Below are 22,321 nucleotides of genomic sequence, written 5' to 3' on the forward strand. Positions count from 1 at the left end.
AGCAGCCGCATTTTGTACCAACTGTAATCTTTTAATGCTAGACATGGGGAGACCCGAAAATAATACCATCCATTTTCTACCGCTTATTCCCTTTCGGGGTCGCGGGGGGCGCTGGCGCCTATCTCAGCTACAATCGGGCGGAAGGCAGGGTACACCCTGGACAAGTCGCCACCTCATCGCAGGGCCAACACAGATAGACAGACAACATTCACACTCACATTCACACACTAGGGCCAATTTTAGTGTTGTCAATCAACCTATCCCCAGGTGCATGTCTTTGGAAGTGGGAGGAAGCCGGAGTACCCGGAGGGAACCCACGCATTCACGGGGAGAACATGCAAACTCCACACAGAAAGATCCCGTTAATAATAATAATAATACGTTATATATAATATATAAATAATATATATTATATATTATAATATATGCGGCTACTACACTCATATAAGTGAATGCAAAGCATACTTGGTCAACAGCCATACAGGTCACAGGCCCTATAAACAACTTTAACACCGTTACAAATATGCGCCACACTGTGAACCTGCACCAAACAAGTATGACGGACACATTTCAGGAGAACACCCGCACCGTAACACAACATAAACACAACAGAACAAATACGCAGAACCCCTTGCAGCACTAACTCTTCCGTGATACTACTATACACCCCCCCCCAAATGTATTAGCCTGTGGAAAAAGTTAATGTTGATATTTACCCCCAGAAGGCTGCAAATAGAAAAGAGGCATTACATTTGTTATTTACATTTTTTTTAATATACCATTGATGTTTTTTAATTTGTTTTTGAAAGTTGATTTTGTACTATTAAGTTATATAAGCGTTGCTTGTTCCATTGTCAGCGTTAAAGCAAATCAGTGTAGCAAACTGAGCAATAATTAACATTTTATTCATGCACTTTCTCTTGCTACTTCAAGGCTCGACTGTTTGATTCATTCATTATTGTTATTTTATTTTCAAATGTATTGTTAGCCTGTGGGAAAAAGTTTATTTCAATATTTGCAGAAGGCTGCAAATAGAAAAGAGCCATTCAATTTTTCTTAAAATTGTATTTGATATGCCATCGATATTTTTTTATTATTATTTGAAACTCGATTTTGCAAGTCACTTTAAATAATTATAAGCCTTGCTTGTTCAATATTCAATGTAAAACTTATTTGGGTCCCTATTAAAAGGTTCATTTGTTCAACCTTGGCCCGCGACTTTGTCCAGTTTTAAATTTTGAACCCACTCTGTATTTGAGTTTGACACCCCTGATGTAAGGTAACAAAAAAATATATTGCCTGACTCAAGAACTACAAAAGCGAAGAGGAAGCAGGACCAGACTCCCCTCCAGGCGACCTCTTTTTGAACTGTTTTACGAACCTCTTCTTTGAACTGTATACCACCCTGGTCCCTTAGAAACAGCTGTTGACATGTGTTCAGAGAAAGTCCAAATATAGTTGGGTGAAATAAAATATTTTGCCGGAGCGTGGGTGACACTGTAGGAGGTTACAGGTCGACATGTTTCTCCTCAATTGAGCAAAATTGAATTCTGTCTCTGTTTATTTCCTTGCTTCTTGTCTTGTTTAATAGATGTCATCGATGTTTGAAACTGGCAATGTTCCTCCAATCTCAACATGCACAGTATATCTTTGACGTCTGACATGCAGTGACAAGGATTTAGCTAAAACCAGGTGTTTTTGATACAGCGTTGTAACGATACCACAAGTGCATTTAATGTTGTGACCGGGTGAATCTATATCATGTTTATGGAAGTTTTTTTTTCGACCATGTCTTGAGAAATATGTACACAAAATGTACACGTTCCAAAAATAAATGATGAGAATTTTGGAGAGGGTGGATTATGGTTTTATTTGTAATCTGGGAACGCCAAAATCCGACAAGCAGTAAGTATGTTATTAAAGTGACAGTGGACAAAATTCAAAGCATAAGCAAAAGCATCAATCATCAATCAATCAATGTTTACTTATATAGCCCTAAATCACTAGTGTCTCAAAGGGCTGCACAAACCACAACACAAACCACTACGACATCCTCGGTAGGCCCACATAAGGGCAAGGAAAACTCACACCCAGTGGGACGTCGGTGACAATGATGACTATGAGAACCTTGGAGAGGACGAAAGCAATGGATGTCGAGCGGGTCTAACATGATACTGTTAAAGTTCAATCCATAATGGATCCAACACAGCCGCGAGAGTCCAGTCCAAAGCGGATCCAACTGATGTGAAGTGAATTATATTTATATAGCGCTTTTCTCGAGTGACTCAAAGCGCTTTACATAGTGAAACCCAATATCTAAGTTACATTTAATCCAGTGTGGGTGGCACTGGTAGCAGGTGGGTAAAGTGTCTTGCCCAAGGACACAACGGCAGTGACTAGGATGGCGGAAGCGGGAATCGAACCTGCAACCCTCGAGTTGCTGGCACGGCCACTCTTCCAACCGAGCTATGCCGCCCACATGTCGGCTCGTCTTACAGGGGTCCAACACAAAACATGACCAACAAAAACACTTTTAGTCAAAGATGCTCGCAGGTAACTTCATTGATTTTTCTTTTGACTTGTCTTAATCACGTGCGTGAATTCAACGTTGAAATAGCAAGTGTGCCATTGGTTTGTAGACTTTAAGGATTTTTTGGTATTTCATTCATTTCTATTACGGTAGATGGCAGGGAAACCATGCCCAAAAGACCATTGGATGATTTTAAAAGCATAACAAAGCAATGAGGAACCTAATATCAATCTAAGTTTAAAGTTTACTTATATAGCCTTAAATCACGAGTGTCTCAAAGGGCTGCACAAGCCACAACGACATCCTCGGCTCAGATCCCACATCAGGGCAAGTATAGGTAATAACGATACTAGCAAGAAAATTGTGACTCCCATTTTCTTGTCACAACCGTGCAGTTCTATAGTGCACCAATGAATGCACACGAACACCTTTTACACAGACCAATAGTATCCTATTGCAGTCAAATGAGACCGCAGACAGACTTTGTCCTCCTTTTGCTTTCTGAATATTGACCTTTAAGATGTCAATAAACTTCTCAATCAATAAATCAAAAGACATATTGGTCAGTGTTTATCTTGCCGGCCAAATCACTGCAGACATAAACGGGAGCTCACTCACAAAAGCATATCTAATATATGTCATCTGGGCCACTTGAAAGGGTTTTAAATGTGGATTAAAATCATAATAAGTCCCTTTTTAGAACAATATTATTGTTTTTTGAGTGTTTAAATAAGTTTATTTTATATTTTTTTTCAATCTCCAAAAATGTTTTAGAGCAGTGATGTCTAAGAAAAAATTGCGGCCTGCGGCTCGAGTTACGTCGGCCCACCCTTATATTGTCAAAACAAAACAAATACAAAACCAGTGAGGTTGGCACATTGTGTAATTTGTAAATAAAAACAGAATACAATGATTTAAAAATCCTTTTCAACTTGTATTCAATTGAATAGACTACAAAGAGAAGATATTTAATGTTTGAACTGAGAAACGTAATTTGCTCTATTGGCAGATAATTTTGCTTAGTTCCAATTAAATACCTCTCATTTTTTCCTTTTTTTTTTGTTTTGTTTTTTAACACTGACTTTTTGCAGTGTGGAAATCAAATCAAAGCAAAAAAATAGTCAAAATGTAAGAAAAAAAGAGCAAAAAGATGGAATACTATTGATGCTGATACTACTTTTTAACAGTCAACACAAACCTGACACAATGTTTTCTATTTTGATGTAGATTGTGGGGGGCGTGGCCTGCACACCTGTGGCAGGGCCGGCTTCGAGGTTGGCGACAGGTGAGCGGATGACACAGCTGAAAGTGGTCATCTAATCACCTGTCGTTCTGTTAAAAGGCAGCAGTCTGAAAGGACAAGCAGTTGGAGTTGGAGCACGCGGCAAAAAGGAAAGAGACGATTGCCGGGAAACACATAAAGGACATTTTGCTAAAGCAGATGAAAAACAGCTTGATTGAAAAATAAAAGAGGAGTTTGTTTTCAGTACTTTTCTACAAAACCCAGAACTAGTGAAGTTGGCACGTTATGTAATTCGTGAATAAAAACAGAATACAATGATTTGCAGATCCTTTTCAACTTATGTTCAATTGAATAGACTGCAAAGAAAATATATTTAATGTTCAAATAGTCATTCACTTTTAATTTAATGGCAGCAACACATTGCAAAAAAGTTGGCACAGGGGAATTTTTACCACTGTGTTACATGGCCTTTCCTTTTAACAACACTTTGGGAACTGAGGAGACCAATTTTTGAAGCTTTTCAAGTGGAATTCTGTCCCATTTTTGCTTGATGTAGAGCTTAAGTTGTTCAACAGTCCAGGGTATCCTTTGTGGTATTTTAGTCTTCATATTGCGGCACGCATTATCAATATGAGACAGGTCTGGACTACAGGCAGGCCAGTCTAGTACCTGTACTCTTTTACTATGAAGCCATGCTGTTGTAACACGTGGCTTGGTATTGTCTTGCTGAAATAAGCAGGGGCGTCCATGATAATGTTGCTTGGATGGCAACATATGTTGCTCCAAAACCTGTATGTACCTTTCAGCATTAATGGTGCCTTCACAGATGTGTAAGTTACCCATGCCTTGGGCACTAATACACCCCCATACATCACAAATGTGCCTCTAACAATCCGGATGGTTCTTTTCCTCTTTGTTCCGGAAGCCACAACATCCACATTTTCCAAAAACTTTTTGAAATGTAGACTTGTCACACCACAGAACACTTTTACACTTTACATCAGTCCATCTTAGATGAACTCGGGCCCTGGGAAGCCGGCGGCGTTTCTGGGTGTTGTTGATAAAAGGCTTTTGGTTCGCATTGTATAGTTTTAAATTGCACTTACCGATGAAGCAACAAACTGTAGTTACTGACAGTGGTTTTCTGAAGTGTTCCTGAGCCCATGTGGTGATATCCTTTAGAGATTGATGTCGGTTTTTGGTACAGTGCCATCCGAGGGATCGAAGATCACGGTCATCTATGTTGGTTTCCGGCCATGCCGCTTACGTGGAGTAATTTTGTCCGGATTCTCTGAACCTTTTGATGGTATTATGGACCGTAGATGTTGAAATCCCTAAATTTATTGCAATTGCACTTTGAGAAACGTTGTTTTTAAACTGTTTGACTTTGCTCACGCAGTTGCGGACAAAGGGGTGTACCTCGGCCCATCCTTTCTTGTGAAAGACTAAGCACTGTTTTTATACCCAATCATGGCACCTGCCTGTTCCCAATTAGCCTGCACACCTGTGGGATGTTCCAAATAAGTGTTTGATGAGCATTCCTCAACTTTATCAGTATTGATTACAACCTTTCCCAACTTTTTTGTCACGTGTAGCTGGCATCAAATTCTAAAGTTAATGCTTATTTGCAAAAAAAAAATGTTTATCAGTTTGAACCTCAAATATGTTGTCTTTGTAGCATATTCAACTGAATATGGGTTGAAAATGATTTGCAAATCATTGTATTCCGTTTATATTTACATCTAACAAAATTTCCCAGGTCATATGGAAACAAGGTTTTTATTTTTCCTCTATGTATTTATGTTGTTACGTGTTATTATGAATTTGCACTAAATTAGCTTTGCTTACAATTTTGTCGTACAATGTACAATGACAATAAATATATTTTCTAATCTATATTTTAAATTATATACAAAGAAGATAAAAGTAAAATATTTGAAATGAGCTCAAATATACCTACAAATGAGGCGTAATGATGCAATATGTACATACAGCTAGCGCAAATAGCATGTTAGCATTTATTAGCTTGCAGTCATGCACTGACCAAATATGCCTGATTAGCACTCCAACAAGTCAACAACATCAACAAAGCGCACCTTTGTGCATTCACGCACAGTATAAAACGTCCGGTGGACAAAATGAGATGAAGAAGGAGTGGAATATTTTACATGTAAACAAACTGTTGCGTCACAGTCTAAACTACGGTGAGTTCAAGAACCGCCAAAATTAGTAGGACAAAGCGATGTTCACCAAATACTGTCATCAGTGAAGCATACAAAGAAACATTAAACAGTGGACTTTCTAACAATTGGGAGTGCTTGTGTCATGTTTGCCCTCAAACATGTTAAAATATAATATATTAATATATATAGTATACTGTACTTATATTATGTAAATATTACGTATATATGTTATATTGTATTTGTTATTTTTTTACTCAAACATACTATATCAGTATATATAATATACTGTACATATATTATGTAAATATTCCGTATATATGTTATATTTTATTCGTTATGTTTGTACTCAAACATGATATAATATATTAGTATATATAATATACTGTACATATATTATGTAAATATTGCGTATATATGTTATATTTTATTTGTTAAGTTTGTACTCAAACATATTATAATATATCAGTATATATAATATACTGTACATATATTATGTAAATATTACGGATATATGTTATATTTTATATCGCTATATTTAGTCTATTTATACCTGCATTGTCCTTTCCATTCCTACACTTTCCATCATTGTAACTGAGCTACTCTGCGGAACAATTTCCCTTGTGGATCATTAAAGTTTGTCTAAGTCTACATCTAAACGAAAAAAAAAAAAACATGCTAAAACTAAAAAAATATTTTCTTCATATCTTTTTCCATTTTCAATCCTTTTTTAAAAATGCTCCAGGGAGCCACTCGGGCGGCATGTTGCTGCCCCCTTGGATTGGAGTATGCATTTTGGCGATTAGCGCACTAGCTGCTTCTCCGCGAAACGAGCAAAGCTTATTAAAAAGTGCGGTAAACAATCACGGTTACACGACAATCAAAATTTGAAACGGGGAAAACGTCGGTTCAGCATTTATAAAAGTAATCACAACACTGATGATGAATAATACAATATACTCTATGCATAACAAATTATTATTTTTTTTCCCGATAATCCGCAACGTCTCTATTTCTGTGCCCTTCGACGGAATTATTTCTGCAAAATTCCCTCGCATGATGACTTCCCATCAACACCTCCGCCGCGGACGTCGTACATCAACTGCAATTTCCAAATATCACGCGGCGACGGCGTCGGCAACATGGCGATTACGAGCCGCTAATGAGAAAATAAATGTTGGCCCGCGTCGGGATGAGGAATCGGGGCAGGGAAAGGAGGGCGGGGGCAGACAGGACGGCGCTCTCTGAGCTGGCATTTACAATCAAACACTGACATCTGTCATCGCTCCCCCAGGGAGGCTGTCTGTTGTGATTACGCACTTTTGCATAACAACAGCCATTGACTTCATGACCGTTTTTTCTTTGTTTGTTTTTTTGCCCCTTTTTTTGTGCATTTTGGCTACGTAAAAAGGTGTCTATATAATCAGATGGGATACACTTGATGACACTTCATCTATTGAAAGCTCTGATACACATTTCCAAATACCAAGTGTGCAAAATAAGTGATGGAGTAATTACAGTGGGGCAAAAAAGTATTGAGTCAGCCATCGATTGTGCAAGTTCTCCCACTTAAAATGATGACAGAGGTCTGTGATTTTCATCATAGGTACACTTCAACTGTGAAAGACAGAATGTGAAAAAAAAATTCACATTGTAGGAATTTTAAAGAATTTATTTGTAAATTATGGTGGAAAATAAGTATTTGGTCAACCATCCAAAGCTCTCACTGATGGAAGGATGTTTTGGCTCAAAATCTCACGATACATGACCACGCTCATTCTTTCCCTAACACGGATCGATCGTCCTGTCCCCTTAGCAGAAAAACAGCCCCAAAGCATGATGTTTCCACCCCTATGCTTCACAGTAGGTATGGTGTTCTTGGGATGCAACTCAGTATTCTTCTTCCTCCAAACACGACGAGTTGAGTTCATACCAAAAAGTTCTATTTTGGTTTCATCTGACCACATGACATTCTCCCAATCCTCTGCTGTATCATCCATGTATCCATTTTGGTATTCATTATGTAGCTGAAAAGCTCCGCCCAGCCACGTTTACCTTTTTGTAAATGACTTGACCAAAATACAAGAAAAGACCAACCATGGGTGCTTAATTGAATACATCCAATCCAACACTTTGGTTTTGGAGGCCCTGTGTTACACACACGCACACACAGCTGTACTAAGGGAGGAGGGGTAATTTACAGCTGTGTTGGAAACATAACACCCATGTTGAGAACATCCATCCATCCATCCATTTTCTACCGCTTATGCCCTTTCGGGGTTGCGGGGGGCGCTGGGGCCTATCTCAGCTACAATCGGGCAGAAGGCGGGGTACACCCTGGACAAGTCGCCACCTCATCGCAGGGCCAACACAGATAGACAGACAACATTCACACTCACATTCACACACTAGGGCCAGAACATAACACATGCAAATACAAAAGATACAGTAACGTCCTGTGTTGCTCTGTCTCATCTGCAAACTCCTCTCTGTGGTTGGCAGGTCAACCTAAGTTCAATCTAACGCCACGTTTCGTTTCTGTTCAGCTTGTCTAACACAATGCATAAGCAAACAATCATATTTGAATAAAAATGAGATAACTTACCGTATTTCTTGAATTGCTGCCGGCTATAAAGTATGCGCCTGCCTAGAATTACTGCCAGGTCAAACTCGTTTCGCAAAATAATTAGCGCATGCTTAGCGTTACCGCCGGCTCAGGGTTAACGCCGGGTCAAACTCGTTTCGTAAAATATTATTTTTATTAGCGCATGGCTAGAATTTCCACCGGGGTCGAACTCCATCCATCCATCCATCCATCATCTTCCGCTTATCCGAGGTCGGGTCGCGGGGGCAACAGCCTAAGCAGGGAAACCCAGACTTCTCTCTCCCCAGCCACTTCGTCTAGCTCTTCCCGGGGGATCCCGAGGCGTTCCCAGGCCAGCCGGGAGACATAGTCTTCCCAACGTGTCCTGGGTCTTCCCCGTGGCCTCCTACCGGTTGGACGTGCCCTAAACACCTCCCTAGGGAGGCGTTCGGGTGGCATCCATACCAGATGCCCAAACCACCTCATCTGGCTCCTCTCCATGTGAAGGAGCAGCGGCTTTACTTTGAGTTCCTCCCGGATGGCAGAGCTTCTCACCCTATCTCTAAGGGAGAGCCCCGCCACCCGGCGGAGGAAACTCATTTCGGCCGCTTGTACCCGTGATCTTATCCTTTCGGTCATGACCCAAAGCTCATGACCATAGGTGAGGATGGGAACGTAGATCGACCGGTAAATTGAGAGCTTTGCCTTCCGGCTCAGCTCCTTCTTCACCACAACGGATCGGTACAACGTCCGCATTACTGAAGACGCCGCACCGATCCGCCTGTCGATCTCACGATCCACTCTTCCCTCACTCGTGAACAAGACTCCTAGGTACTTGAACTCCTCCACTTGGGGCAGGGTCTCCTCCCCAACCCGGAGATGGCACTCCACCCTTTTCCGGGCGAGAACCATGGACTCGGACTTGGAGGTGCTGATTCTCATTCCGGTCGCTTCACACTCGGCTGCGAACCGATCCAGCGAGAGCTGAAGATCCCGGTCAGATGAAGCCATCAGGACCACATCATCTGCAAAAAGCAGAGACCTAATCCTGCGGTCACCAAACCAGAACCCCTCAACGCCTTGACTGCGCCTAGAAATTCTGTCCATAAAAGTTATGAACAGAATCGGTGACAAAGGACAGCCTTGGCGGAGTCCAACCCTCACTGGAAATGTGTTCGACTTACTGCCGGCAATGCGTACCAAGCTCTGGCACTGATCGTACAGGGGTCGAACTCGTTTCCACAAATAATTAGCATATGCCTAGAATTTCCGCCGGGTCAAACTCGTCACGTCGCGAGTGACACTTCACCTGTCATCATTTTCAAAATGGAGGAGGCTAATTTCAATCATTTGAAGGGAAGAAGATTAAGAGCTATTCAGTAGGATTCAAGGTCCAAGCTATTGAATATGCTAAAAAGAACAGTAGGCATCTATGTTTTATCAATATACCGTAGCTGCGTGTGTCAAATATGAGTCATTAAATGACTCCCGCCCTCCTGGTGGTAGAGGGCGCTAGTGATCATTCTTGTGACTACTCGGCTGCAGAAGAAGTGACAACAAGCAGCAAGAGTGAGCAGCGATCGTTTATTTTTTTCCTCTCGCTTGCGCTTTTAACATGGAGGATTACATATCTAAAATAAAACAGTTTTTTAAACTGGACTTTCAATCGAAGCAGGAGGTAATAAAGGACGATCTCCATCGAGACAGATAGACTTTGAAAACTGAAGAAAGATAAGGAAGACTTCTATAAACAAGTTATCGATGCTTTTGATCAGAAGGAGCTGCGCATGGACTTCATTTATAAGTAAAGGTAAGACCATGATAACGTTTTTTTTTATTAAATGCACTTTTCATGATGGTATCCTTACATCACACTCAAATTTATAAGGCCTAAATTTACCGCATAAGCGCCGGAATGAGAAGAGGTTTTAAATTAATTAGCGCCCCGGCGGCAATTCAAGGAAATACGTTATTTACAATCAATCCAACACTCTTACTTTTCAGTAGTGCTTTCTCCAATATTTTCCAGGTAACACATGGATCGAGCTCGGCAAGCGTGAGCCTGAATTTTCCTCGCTAAGCACAGATGTGTTCCTCCTCATCAAATATATTAGCCCCCCCGCCCCCTCCCCGGCCCATCCTCCTAAGCACTGCACCGCTATGCACCGGCTATTTATAGCACAAACATATCGATCAACACTGCACCACCTTCAGTGGCTCGGCCCGGCGTGCCAAATAGTGCGAGGGCGCTTTATTACCCTTTGTGCATGTCGAAGGACCGTGTCGGGGACGTGCGTGGGACCGTGCACGTGTAGCCTTGCAGTGTGTGTGTGTGTGTGTGTGTGTGTGTGTGTGTGTGTGCAAGACAATTTCGCTCCAGACTGGGTTAACTCTCATTAAGCAACCTGCCTCAGACCGGGGTGGTGGTTCCTCTCTTTAAGAAGGGGAACCGGAGGGTGTGTTCCAGCTATCGTGGGATCACACTGTTCAGCCTTCCCGGTAAAGTCTATTCTGGTTTTCTGGAGAGGAGGCTACGCCGGATAGTCGAACCTGGGATTCAGGAGAAACAGTGTGGTTTTCGTCCTGGTCGTGGAACTGTGGACCAGCTCTATACTCTCGGCAGGGTCCTTGAGGGTGCATGGGAGTTTTAGTCCAACCAGTCTACATGTGATTTGTGGACTTGGAGAAGGCATTCTCCAAGGACTGGTCAGAGAGTATGGGGTATCGGACTGTATGATTGTGGTGGTCCACTCCCTGTATGATCAGTGTCAGAGCTTGGTCCGCATTGCACGTTTCCAGTGAGGGTTGGACTCCGCCAAGGCTGTCCTTTGTCACCGATTCTGTTCATAACTTTTATGGACAGAATTTCTAGGCGCAGTCAAGGCGTTGAGGGGATCTGGTTTGGTAACCGCAGGATTAGGTCTCTGCTTTTTGCAGATGATGTGGTCCTGATGGCTTCATCCGGCCAGGATCTTCAGCTCTCACTGGATCGGTTCGCAGCCGAGTGTGAAGCAACCAGGATGAGGTTCAGCACCTCCAAGTCCGAGTCCATGGTTCTCGCCCGGAAAAGGGTGGAATGCCATCTCCGGGTTGGGTAGGAGACCCTGCCCCAAGTGGAAGAGTGGAACGTGAGATTGAAAGACGGATCGGTGCGGCGTCTTCAGTAATACGGACGCTGTATCGATCCGTTGTGGTGAAGAAGGAGCCGAGCCGGAAGGTAATGCTCTCAATTTACCGGTCAATCTACGTTCCCATCCTCACCTATGGTCATGAGCTTTGGGTTATGACCAAAAGGACGAGATCAAGGGTACAAACGGCTTAAAAAGTTTCCTCTGCCGGGTGGCGGGGCTCTCCCTTAGAGATAGGGTGAGAAGCTCTGCCATCCGGGAGGAACTCAAAGTAAGGCCGCTGCTCCTCCACATGGAGAGGAGCCAGATGAGGTGGTTCGGGCATCTGGTCAGGATGTCACCCAAACGCCTCCCTATGGAGGTGTTTCAGGCACGTCCGACCAGTAGGAGTCCAAAGACCTAGGACACGTTGGGAAGACTGTCTCCCGGCTGGACGGGGAACGCCTCGGGATTCCCTGTCATTGTAACTCATTGGGTTGAGGTTTTTTTCATGCACTGATGTAGGATTTGAGCCGAGGGTATCGTTGTGGTTGGTGCAGCCCTTTGAGAAAGATAGGGCTGTATAAATAAACTTTGATTGATTAAATTGAAATTCACAAAAACGTCACCGTGGAGTTATTGAGTCTGTTTAGCGGATTGGAGAGCTAGCGTCTGCAGCTCGCGGGTCCATGACGACGACTTCTGTTTCGTTTGATCAGCCGTTTTACTGCCATTTCACGGGCACCGTTGGGGAAACAATTAAGGTATGTAAATGAATATTATTGTGTAAATAAGTCAGGTCGCAACTTAAATATTCCGTATTTCCTTGAATTGCTGCCGGGAATATAGTATGCGCCTGCCTTGAATTACTGCCGGGTCAAACTCACTTCGCAAAATAATTAATGCATGTTTAGTATTACCGCCGGGTCAAACTCATGACGTCATGAGTGACACTTCCCCTGTCATTATTTTCAAAATGGAGAAGGCTGATTTCAATACCGGTAATTTTAAATTTGCATAAAGGGAAGAAGATTAGGAGCTATTCAGTAGGATTTAAGGTCCAAGCTAAAAAGAACAGTAAGCAGTTATGTTTTATTAACATACCTGTGGAGAGGTGGAGCCGACGGTCCGACAGACAGGCGAGGAGACAGCGAGCGAGCGTAGAGGAAGAGCGGAAGAGCAACCTGGACTGAGGTTTTATTGAAAAATTAACAAAGTCAAACTGCTCAAGCCATGTCCTTCCTTGGTGGTCCTCGGAACCCGCAAGACGACGGCTTGAGACCGTCACAATACCATAGCTGCGTCTGTAAAATATGAGTCATTAAATGACTCCCGCCTCCTGGTGGTAGAGGGCGCTAGTGATCTTTCTTGCGACTACTTGGCCATAGAAGAAGTGACATCGAGTCACGTGATATGTGCTGGGACGGATATGACGGACCTTCTGATAGCAGTTTTTTAAACTGGACTTTCAATCGAAGCAAGAGGTAATAAAGGAAGGTCTCAATTGAGACAGAGAGACTTTTAAAACTGAAGAAAGATAAGGAAGACTTCTATAAACAAGTTATCGAGGATTTTGATCAGAAGGAGCTGTGCATGGACTTCATTTATAAGTAAAGGTAAGACCATACGTTTTTTTTTTGTTAAATGTGACTTGTCCAGGGTGTACCCCGCCCTCCGCCCGATTGTAGCTGAAATAGGCGCCAGCGCCACCCGCGACCCCGAAAGGGAATAAGCGGTAGAAAATGGATGGATGGATGTGCTTTTCATGATTGTATCCGGGGCGGCATAGCTCGGTTGGCAGAGTGGCCGTGCCAGCAACTTGAGGGTTGCAGGTTCGATTCCCGCTTCCACCATCCTAGCCACTGCCATTGTGTCCTTGGGCAAGGCACTTTACCCACCTGCTCCCAGTGCCAGCCACACTGATTTAAATGTAACTTAGATATTGGGTTTCACTATGTAAAGCACTTTGAGTCACTAGAGAAAAGCGCTATATAAATATACTTCACTTTACTTCACATCCTTACATCACACTCAAATTTTTACTGCATGCCTTTGGTAAGTGCCGGAGTGAAAAGAGGTTTTAAAATAATTAGCGCATGCTTACTTTTACCGCATGCCTTTGGTAAGCGCAGGAGTGAGAAGATATTTTCAATTAATTAATTAATACAGTATGCAGCTTACAGTCCAATGCGGATATTAAATGGAAAAACATTGTTCCCTTCTAAAATTTTGCGGGTGTGGATTATATCCTGGCAAAATACCGTACTCTGAGGTCACCTCATAAAAAGGAGAGAACAATCAAAGTTGTTATGCATAGAGTAAAAGAATGCCAACCGTTTTAAATTGTACTAAGCACCCGCTGGGAGGTTTTTTTTTGTGCACTTAATCTCACTATATGCAAATCGAATCACCCCCCCCCCCAAAAAAAAAAAAAAAAAAAAAATGAATGACGCAATGTTCGAAACCAGGGGTCGGGAACCTTTTTGGTTGAGAGAGCCAAAAAGCCAAATATCTTAAAATGTATTTCCCTAAGAGCCATATAATTTTTGGGGGACACTGAACACCACTAAACACGTGCATTTTTAAGTAAGACCAACATTTTCAGAGTATAGAAGGGCTCCTATTCCTTGTAATACCATTGTTATTCTGAAGCTAACTGTGGAAGGGGCGTGGCCTGCGGGCATGCAGCAAAGCAGGATGTTGCCAGGACCGGCCTCGAAATCAGCGACAGGTGCGTAGACGGCCCACCTGGGCCTTTTTATCTAATCACCCGTCGCTCTGTTATAAGCAGCAGCCAGGAGGAGACACAGGGTTGGGGCTAGAGCCAGAGCGCGAGTGAGGACGAAAGAGAAAAAGACAATTGCTGGAAAGCAACTGAGAGAAAAATTAAATAAAACAATATCGTAACCCTAAAACAGGATCTTGGTGGTCTGAATAACCCCCAGGAGGGCAAGCCCCACACTAACCAATAAAGCATGAGAATGTTTTATATTTTGAACATAATTTTTAACACTGTGATTACAAGCGGAATTATTCATTACTTATCCTGTTAAGCAATGTCAGCTCAGATTTATCCGAGAGCCGGATGCAGTCATCAAAAGAGCCAAATCTGGCTCTAGAGCCATAGGTTCCCTACCCCTGTTCTGAACTCACACTGAATAATAATATTCAGCCCTCATAGGAAGACATGATCTTGATTGACAGGTCTGCATCAGGAGAGTTCACACGTTCGTCTGGCTCCACTCGACAGCTTTGCATCAAATGAGTCATTTGGAAGGCGGTGAGGCCTGTCAATCAGAGGCATGCTTTCACAGATCCCAATGTTTTGGGGGGTCACCTGTAGCATGTCGTCTTTTTTTTCCCCTCTCCCTCCAGCCATACGGTCGACTGTCTGGTAAAACTGCCTGCAAAATAACCTTAATAAATATCATCTCATCTCACTCTGGCTCGGATTAAACCCCAGCAAATCCTGCCCAAGACAGCTACTCCTATCTTTTTTTTTTGGTAAATATGTTTCTCGGCGGTCATGTTGTCTGGGTGCAGCGTGAGAAAGGCTTCTGGGGGTGTTTATGGAATCTTCCGTAAGCCACAGCGTGTACTTGATGCCGGAGTCTTTTTTTTTTTTGTTTTCTTATCAATTTGTGTCTTATATTTGGCTCCAATGTTCCTGCAGAGGCATATTGATGCGTTTATTATCCTGTGCAGGCTCACAGGAGGATAAAAACGAAAAAATAATCACTTCGATGTTCAGGTGGTTAGAGTGTCCACCCTGAGATCGGAAGGTCGTGAGTCATACCATCCATCCATCCGAAGTCAGGTTGCGGGGGCAGCAGCCTAAGCAGGGAAGCCCAGACTTCCCTCTCCCCAGCCTCTACGTCCTGCTCTTCTCGGGGGATCCCGAGGCGTTCCCAGGCCAGCCGGGAGACATAGTCTTCCCAACGTGTCCTGGGTCTTCCCCGTGGCCTCCTACCGTTCGGACTGACCAGATGCCCGAACCACCTCATCTGGCTCCCCTCCATGCGGAGGATCAGCGGCTTTACTTTGAGTTCCTCCCGGATGGCAGAGCTTCTCACCCTATCTCTAAGGGAGAGACCCACCATTCGACGGAGGAAACTAATTTCAGCCGCTTGTACCCGTGATCTTGTCCTTTCGGTCATAACCCAAAGCTCATGACCATAGGTGAGGATGGGAACGTAGATCGACCGGTAAATTGAGAGTTTTGCCTTCCGGCTCAGCTCCTTTTTCACCACAACAGATCGATACAGCGTCCGCATTACTGAAGACGCCGTTTGTCGATCTCACGATCCAGTCTTCCCTCACTTGTGAACAGGACTCCTTGGTACATGAATTCCTCCACTAGGGGCAGGGTCTCCTCCCCAACTCGGAGGAGACCCTGCCCCAAGTATTCATTTGAATACGCTAACTTTTAAATAGATTCCCCTTTTTGAATAGTTGATCTGCCGTCTCTCTTCTGCTCTGCCCCGCTCTTCTTTGTGGTTAGTTGGTGACCACGGATGAATCGCTAGCTGTTCAAAGTCGGGACCCAGGGTGGACCACTCATCTGTGCATCAGTTGGGGACGTCTCTGCACTACTGACCTATCTCTACTCAAGATGATCCCCTGTTGGCCCCACTATGAACTGGACTCTCACACTAATATGTTAGATCCACTATGGACTGGACTCTCACACTATTATGTTAGATCCACTATGGACTGGACTCTCACACTATTATGTTAGATCCACTATGGGCTGGACTCTCACACTATTATCTTAGATCCACTATGGACTGAACTCTCACACTATTATGTTAGATCCACTATGGACTGGACTCTCACACTATTATGTTAGATCCACTATGGACTGGACTCTCACACTATTATGTTGGATCCACTATGGACTGGACTCTCACTATTATGTTAGATCCACTATGGACTGGACTCTCACACTATTGTTAGATCCACTATGGACTGGACTCTCACTATTATGTTAGATCCACTATGGACTGGACTCTCACTATTATGTTAGATCCACTATGGACTGGACTCTCACACTATTATGTTAGATCCACTATGGACTGGACTCTCACACTATTATGTTAGATCCACTATGGACTGGACTCTCACACTATTATGTTAGATCCATTATGGGCTGGACTCTCACACTATTATCTTAGATCCACTATGGACTGAACTCTCACACTATTATGTTAGATCCACTATGGACTGGACTCTCACACTATTATGTTAGATCCACTATGGACTGGACTCTCACACTATTATGTTGGATCCACTATGGACTGGACTCTCACACTATTATTTTAGATCCACTATGGACTGGTCCCTCACACTATTATGTTAGATCCACTATGGACTGGACTCTCACACTATTATGTTAGATCCACTATGGACTGGACTCTCACTATTATGTTAGATCCACTATGGACTGGACTCTCACACTATTATGTTAGATCCACTATGGACTGGCCCAGAACTGACGTATGGATATTGAATCGAGAATGATTCTGATTCGTGATTTTACCCCAAGAAGTGATTCAGAGAGAACATGCAAACTCCACACAGAAAGATCCCGAGCCCGGGATTGAATTCAGGACTACTCGGGACCTTCGTATTGTGAGGCACATGCACTAAACCCTGTTCCACCGTGCTGCCCAGAACTGACGTATGGATATTGAATCGAGAATGATTCTGAATCGTGATGTTACCCCAAGAATTGAATCGGAGAGAACATGCAAACTCCACACAGAAAGATCCCGAGCCCGGGATTGAATCAGGACTACTCAGGACCTTCGTATTGTGAGGCACAAGCACTAACCCCTGTTGCACCGTGATGCCCAGAACTGACGTATGGATATTGAATCGAGAACAATTCTGAATCGTGATGTTACCTCAAGAATTGAATCAGAGAGAACATGCAAACTCCACACAGAAGAATTCAGGACTACTCGGGACCTTCGTTATGTGAGGCACATGCACTAACCCCTGTACCACTGTGCTGCCCAGAATTTTTTTTTTTTTTCAAACAAGTGAAGACCAAGTCTTTAAAATATTTTCTTGGATTTTCAAATTTTATTTGAGTTTTGTCTCTCTTAGAATTAAAAATGTCGAGCAAAGCGAGACCAGCTTGCTAGTAAATAAATAACACTTAAAAAAATAGAGGGAGCTCACTGGTAAGTGCTGCTATTTGAGCTATTTTTAGAACAGGCCAGCAGGCGACTCAACTGGTCCTTACGGGCTACTTGGTGCCCGCGGGCACCACGTTGTTGACCCCTGATATAAAATATTAGATGGATCCTATCGACTGACAACAGATCCACAATCAATGTCTGATCGCTTCCCAATCAAACTCGTTTCAGTTTGTCTTATCTGGCATCGTTATTTATTCTCTTTGCCTCGGCTGTCATGCTGCCTCAACTTGGCGGCAGCTAGCTGGAGTTATCTGCCTTCAGCTTCTGGAAATCTGACTACAATAGTGACTTTTTTACTGCAGTGGCATTTTGTCTTAAAATAAAAGAAGCAATGGTGTTAGTTCTGAGCTGGGTTTTTTTTTTCTAACATTGATAACACAGCAAGGAACCTGTTGTTTTTTAGAATTACATCAATGACCTAAATATATATGCTTTAAAACGCAACATTTCAGCATTTTTGACAGACCTCCCGCATCTAAAACACAAGAAGTTTAGTCCCGTGCGAACTATATTCCTTACGTCCATGACGAGGACTTCTGTTTTGTTTGATCAGCCGTTTTACTGCCACCGTTTGGAAAAATGTGGGTATGCAAATAAACATTTACAGAATCTTACTGTGTAAATAAGTCACGTCGCAACGTACATAAGTCCAATCCGGCTATTATATGGAAAAACAAAAAGTGGGCGTGGCTTGTATCCTCGAAAAATACGGTACTTGAGGTCACGTCAAAAAAAGGAGCGATCAATAAAAGTCATGATGCATAAAGGAAAAGAATGCCAACCATTTTACATTGTACTAAACTAAAGGTAGCAAGATCAAATAAACATCAGCACCTTTGCTTTATTTTGTACATTTTTGCTATCAAATGACTCTTATTTTGAAGGTCGTCCAAGGGGATATGCTTTTAATTTATGATGGGGAGCTAACGGTTGAAAACGGAAACAGAAATTATGTAGTTAAAAAGTGTGAAATACAAATTAATTGGCTGTTTTTTTTTTTTCTAACATTGATAACACAGCAAGGAACCTGTTGTTTTTTAGAAATGCACCAATGACCAAAATACATAGGCTTCAAAACGCCAACATTTCAGCATTTTTGACAGACCCCCCACATGTAAAACACAAGAAGTCTAGTCCCGTGAGAACTACATTCCTTTTGTCCATGACGAGGACTTCTGTTTTGTCTGATCAGCCGTTTTACTGCCGTTTTACCGCCACCGTTTGGAAACAATTAAGGTATGCAAATAAACATTTACAGGATCTTACTGTGTAAATAAGTCCCGTCGTAACGTACATAAGTCCAATACGGCTATTATATGGAAAAACAAAAAGTGGGTGTGGCTTGTATCCTCGAAAAATACGGTACTTGAGGTCACGTCAAAAAAAGGAGCGATCAATAAAAGTCATGATGCATAAAGGAAAAGAATGTCAACCATTTTACATTGTACTAAACTAAAGGTAGCAAGATCAAATAAACAACAGCACCTTTGCTTTATTTTGTACATTTTTGCTATCAAATGACTCTTATTTTGAAGGTTGTCCAAGGGACTATGCTTTTAATTTATGTTCGGGAACTAACGATTGAAAACGGAAACAGAAATTATGTAGTTAAAAAGTGTAAAATACAAATTAATAGGCTGTTTTTCTTTTCTAACATTGATATGCTTTTAATTTATAATGGAGAACTAACGGTTGAAAACGGAAACAGAAATTACGTAGTTAAAAAGTGTGAAATACAAATTAATAGGGAGTTAGAGTAGGGAAGGTGGCCCCATTCCTGGGTGGATCTCGCGTAAGAGGAAGAGGGAGGGTAATCAGAGTGCCACTATGCCTGGGAACTGACGCTGCAATCAAAGTTTTAAGATATTCAACATCACTGCCATCTGAATGCTACAGACTACTTTTGCACTACAAAAATTAGATTTTTTGGGGGAATTTTTTTTTTTTTTCCCCTCAGCTGACTGCTCCCACAGCAAGTAAAATGTGATCTTTATCAGACTCCAGTGCAAACGCGCACGGGTTCCAATTTGTAACTAAGTGAAAACAAAGTTGACTGAATTTCGTATAAGTAAAAAGGAAGTTGCTGTGGCGACTACTACAAAATAAAATAAAAGTTGCCACCATAGATATACTCGATAGATATATTCGATACACCTTAAAAATGAGTGTATGTTTGTATGTGAAAATTATTTAAAGTACTATAATGTATTAAATATGTAGTGTAATATACTTGGGAGGGTTGCAATCTTTTAATGGCTGTTAAGTTGAGAAGACACGGACATCGGCGTGGATCTACATTAGCTTCATTTTTCAACTCATATGTAAGAAAAAACTCCAAACCGGTCCTTCAACAATCGCTATTTCTTCGGAATCAAAATATATATTTATATATTACATATAAGTGATCATTCATATAGACCAGGGATCACCAATTTTTTTTTTAAACCAAGAGCTACTTCTTGGGTACTGATTAATGCGAAGGGCTACCAGTTTGATACACACTTAAATAAATTGCCAGAAATAGCCGATTTTATCAATTTACCTTCAATAAATAAATCTATATATATATATATATATATATATATATATAAAATAGGTATTTCTGTCTGTCATTCCGTCGTGTATTTTTTTTTCCTTTTACGGAAGGTTTTTTGTAGAGAACAAATGATGAAAAAAACACTTAATCGAATGGTTTAAAAGAGGAGAAAACAGGAAAAAAATGAAAATAAAAATTTGAAACATTGTTTATCTTCAATTTGAACCTTTAAAATTCAATATTCAACCGAAAAAAAGAAGAGAAAAACTGGCTAATTCGAATCTTTTTGAAAAAAAATTAAAACAAATTCCTGATTAAGATTAATTTTAGAATTTTGATGACATGTTTTAAATAGGTTAAAATCCAATCTGCACTTTGTTAGAATATATAACAAATTGGACCAAGCTATATTTCTAACAAAGACAAATCATTATTTCTTCAAGATTTTCCAGAACAAACATTTTAAAATAAATTCAAAAGACTTTGATATGAGATTTAAATTTGATTTTAAAGATTTTCTAGATTTGCCAGAATATTTTTTGGGGGAATTTTAATCATAATAAGTTAGAAGAAATAGTTCACAAATATTCTTCGTCGAAAAAACAGAAGCTAAACTAAAGAATTAAATTAAAATGTATTTATTATTCTTTACAATACAAATACATTTACTAGAACATTGATTTAAATTGTCAGGAAAGAAGAGGAAGGAATTTAAAAGGTAAAAAGGTATATGTGTTTAAAAATCCTAAAATCATTTTTAAGGTTGTATTTTTTTCTCTAAAATTGTCTTTATGAAAGTTATACGAAGCAAAGTAAAAATATAAATGAATTTATTTAAACAAGTTAAGACCAAGTCTTTCAAATATTTTCTTGGATTTTCAAATACTATTTGAGTTTTGTCTCTCTTAGAATTAAAAATGTCAAGCAAAGCGAGACCAGCTTGCTAGTAGATAAATAACATTTAAAAAATAGAGGCAGCTCACTGGTAAGTGCTGCTATTTGAGCTATTTTTAGCACAGGCCAGCGGGCGACTCATCTGGTCCTTACGGGCGACCTGGTGCCCGCGGGAACCGCGTTGGTGACCCCTGGTAAAAACTGTGTGTGAAAGGGATTGTGATTAACACTGCATGAGTGAAAGTCATCGCCGCTGTCCATGGTGCTGAAACAGAGCACCTTCAGACAGGGGCGGGGAATTTACTGACAGCGAGACACAGCTGACAGATGATTAGATTGCACAGGTGGTCCGTGTTAGACTAATAATTTGTTGTCTTTAACAGTGAGTGGCCGGTTGCTGGGAGAGAAGGAAGTCGGGAAAGAGGGGTGTCCTTTTTTTTTTTTCTTTCTTTCTTCTTTGTCATGAAAAAGGGAGGTTTTTGTGGTTGGTGCACTAATTTTAAGTGTATATTGTGTTTTTTTATGTTGATTTAATAAAAATAAAAAATAAAAACATTTTATTTTTATTTTTTTTTTTAATAAAAAATTATTCTGTGGCCCGGTACCAATCGGTACCGATCGGGCCATCATGACACTTTGACAAGTATGCCTGCACATGTCACCTCCAAAAAAAACAAACACAATAGTGGCTAGTTGAGCAACAATCGTGTTCCCATGTTTAGTTTTTTTACTCATTTTGACTAATTGGTTTTTATCTAGTCTGCACGTTGTCTGTCTTATTATTATTATTGGCTTTTATCTAGTTTGCACTTTGTCTGTATTATTACTGTTATCTTTATTATCGACTCATCCTGTTTTAATGATGTTGGATCTGTGGTGTTGTTGTTGGGGACAAGTGCTGTAAATTAGCTTTGGCTACAAATATTATGATGCATGCATTGGATAACTGTTTCAGATGTCTATGTTTCTGTATCTGTTCCTATTTCAAATACACCTTTATATATACTAGGAGTGTGGGAAAAATCCATTCGAATACGAATC

Source organism: Nerophis ophidion, linkage group LG27 (genome assembly GCF_033978795.1).
Source record: "Nerophis ophidion isolate RoL-2023_Sa linkage group LG27, RoL_Noph_v1.0, whole genome shotgun sequence".
In the NCBI taxonomy this organism is placed as follows: domain Eukaryota; kingdom Metazoa; phylum Chordata; class Actinopteri; order Syngnathiformes; family Syngnathidae; genus Nerophis; species Nerophis ophidion.